We start from the raw sequence: 3,818 nt of genomic DNA, 5'->3' as shown, positions 1-3,818 counted from the left end.
CATCATTGACAGTATAACCCTTATTCCGTATTTCTTTTTAAATCTAAGTTTCTTGTTTTGGATTTCAACCTGGACCATTTCCTGGAGTACCTGGACTGACTTGAGAATTTCTTCCAGGTCACAATTTCAATTTTTTTTAGGGTGTCATAAATCATTGTGATAAGGGTCTTGTACATGTTATTTAATGTTTTTTTTTTTTTTTTTTTTTTTTTTTAACTGAAGCTGTTATTGTTGCTACAATTGGGAGTCCACCAGAATAAGTTTGACATATTTATGTATACTGACATATTTATGTTGAGGTCAAATACCATATAACACTATCCTCTTATTCTGTTTTCTGCCAGCCATAACAAAATCTCTTGTCACAGCAAGAATTGTCATTGTTTTGGAAGAATCAATTAATTATAAATGAATGTTACTCTAGGGGCAAAGATATTTTGAATCAATTATATATATATATATATATATATATATATATATATATATATATATATATATATATATATATATATATTGCATACATTTTGTTTTGTATTTTGTACTTCTGGTTTGAAATACATACAGAGGAATAAACAAACAAATAGATGCCTTGTCTTGTGTGATGCGCCTGCCTGCTGGAACCGAGATCAAACCAAACAAACACTCACTGTATTATCACAAATGTAAAGAAATGCTCCGCCATATATGTAGCCCCCACTCCCCCACCTATGGAACCTTTTTGATTCTTAACAATGACATACAATACACTTGTATTCACCCATAGGCTCACAATGCAAAGTCTCTTGAATTGTTTTCTGTTTAAAAGCTCACATACATAGACATATACTGTATTAGAGACAGTACACTTAACCTTTAGATGGAGACTGTTATTTGATTTCTCCTTTAATATATGGTACTGAAAATTCCCTTTTAAAGTAACATAATAATATTAATTATAATACATACATACACTGGAGAAAATTAATTAGAAACCAGCCAGATCATTTGAGAGAAGAAAAAGTCTAATTTACTTGATTTCCTGTTGGTATGTAGTTTACAGTCTTTCAATTGTCCTTTGTTATGAGGAAAGCATTCACCTCAGGCTAGGGCTTACCTTGTTTATACACAGAGATTTACGACGAATGAAACAATGAAAGTGCTTGCTTTACAATAGGAAGTGACTAGTGAGCACAATGATCATTACAGGGGGGTGACAAAGTGTGCCTGGAAGTGACTAAGCAGCTTCAGTACACACCTGGCCCTCCTAGACATGCGTTAGTTATCAGCTTTGCCTGGAGTGCGATTCTGAGAGGCCGCATGCATTGTCCACAGGTGTTCACAGCTATGGGCTCCCGCGAGGTCGAATGATAGTATATATATATATAGAATATATATATATATATATATTGATATATATATATATATATATATATATAATATATAATTATAATATATTATATATTTGTGTTTTGTATTTTGTACTTCTGATTTCTACACTTAAAAATGAAATAATTAAATAGGTAGGGTATACATTGGTTAAATAATTGAAATACATACAGAGGAATAAACAAACAAATAGATGCATCATGAAATTAGCTATGCCTATTGGTTTACTTAGAAATCTGGCATTTGTCTGTTTTATTCTATGGTAAATATATATTTTTTAGGATTTACTCTAAAGGTCTGTCTAAGGTTTTTTTCACTCAAAAAAATATATATATCTAATTATTTGAATACAAAGTATGAAGCTTGAAACAATTACTGTTTTCTAAATATGTATTACAAGGCTGCTGTCATTTCCATCTGTCATCCTTTTCAGCTCTCCACAAAGACAGATATCATCTATTGCAGAAATCTCTCCAAAGCCACCTTTTCTACAGAAAATGGTGTATCACCTCATTTTCTAAAACAGCAAATCTGAAAACATGGATAAACCATGCATAGTTGACTACGAATATGTGACTTCATATGTCCTGGTTTATATAGACACTGGATGTTAAATTACCTTGACAATGACCTCTGACCCAGTATAGCTTTCTGCATGATACAGACATATAGCTTTCTGCATGACACCCAATATAGCTTTCTGCATGATACTTTTTCTGTGTCATCTTCCGATTAGTATATAGCCGTGTTCTATGATTCTCAAGTTCCATTTTAAATGTATTGTTTTAACCATCAATGTTAGAGAGCATACGCTTTGAGATAGTGTCTTCACATTTTATGCACAGCTGTATTCTAAGTTCAGTTTCATAATGGTTGTTGCCCAAAAAGATGTAACCTTATTGAAGCCACATTTATTGCAACCTCTGGCCATACTATGTGCTTTATCTATTAAAATTATTTTATTTGTTACATTATATAACTTCACTATAACTTAATCTAATATTATTGTCATTCCTAATATTGCTTTCCGGTTCTATTCTCGGCTGTATTCTATGACTCCGACAGGTTTTGCCTAACATAAAACCAATCTGCGCTTCCAAATTATTATGTTCATAGTCCAATATTTTTGTGTTTGGGGGGGGGGGGGGGTGGTGGTGATGTATATCTGTTTTGCTTCCCTCCCTGTGTATACAACCAAATGCAAGTTATAACAAACATACATACAAACATCCATACAATAAAAAATACAAAAAATATTTTTAAAAGCTGACTTGTTTTCTTTCTTTTATAAAACAACAAAATTCAGTCTTCAGTGTAATTATATATAGAGCTGTGTCTAAGGAAAATGTAATCCTAGGTATTGTTCCCTGATTTCCATGGTAACATGAACCCAGTAGCATTGGTAGTTTTTTTTTTTATATATATATCTAAAAATAGAGTCGCTGTCATGACCAAATACAGAGAGCCACTTATTGATGTATTCTTTCCGAATCATTGAACTGAACAGAACTGGATGCAATATGGTAAGAATCCGGGTGATGCCAAAGTAAGCATCAATTTGTCATAAATGACTTTCAAAGAGGAAGCAAGACACGTATAACAATGCGGCTATTATATAAATTACCTATTGGTTATAATATAATCATTTGAAGTATTTTTGATTGACAATTATAACTTATTCATTCTGAATAAATTGGCCTTCGGCAAGTTATCAGCTTATATGTACTTAATGATGTTGATATGATCATTTTGCTTGAATATTACAGTTAAACTCAGCTGCAGTATGGTTATGAGTGTGCAGAGATTACCACAACTGACAAATTGCTTTGTTGACATATTGTTAATGGCATGGGTAGTTGATCAAAAAAGTTGTGAATCTAATGTTGGCACTTTAGATAATTCAAATAGAGCCCATTGTGTCACTTGGCATTTCTCTCTCTGTTAATATATATATATATATATAATAATTTGGTATATATATATATAATATATATATATATATTACGGGCCACGTGCTGTTGTTTGAATCATAAAATATAACCTTGTTGAGAGATATGATACTTATAATATGTAACATACTAAATACTTTTTTTTTTATTATGTTCAACTTCCTTTCTGATTAAGTAAATATGACAGGTGCTGTACTTTCAGCAGAACACCAAGTGTTACTTGTGTTCTATTTTCTGTGTTGCGCAGGGGAACAGAAGAGAAATCCACTTTACTGCCACACTTATTCCCTTATAATGCCTCCCTGCTGCCTTCATAATGTGTTCCCTGCTGTTTCACTATATTAAATATTCTATTAGAATTGAAGGTAACAAATTATAGCCGGTAATTCGGTATAATTTGTATATTAATGGTAGAATATAGCCTATATGAAGTTGTGCTCCCAGAGGGAAAAATAAATAAATCTTCACGAAAAAACTAAATCCTGTTACATTTTTGCTGTGCGT

The sequence above is a fragment of the Polyodon spathula genome, chromosome 14 (assembly GCF_017654505.1).
Source record: "Polyodon spathula isolate WHYD16114869_AA chromosome 14, ASM1765450v1, whole genome shotgun sequence".
NCBI classification, from domain to species: Eukaryota; Metazoa; Chordata; class Actinopteri; order Acipenseriformes; family Polyodontidae; genus Polyodon; species Polyodon spathula.
Note: the sequence above shows the minus strand (reverse complement) of the source record.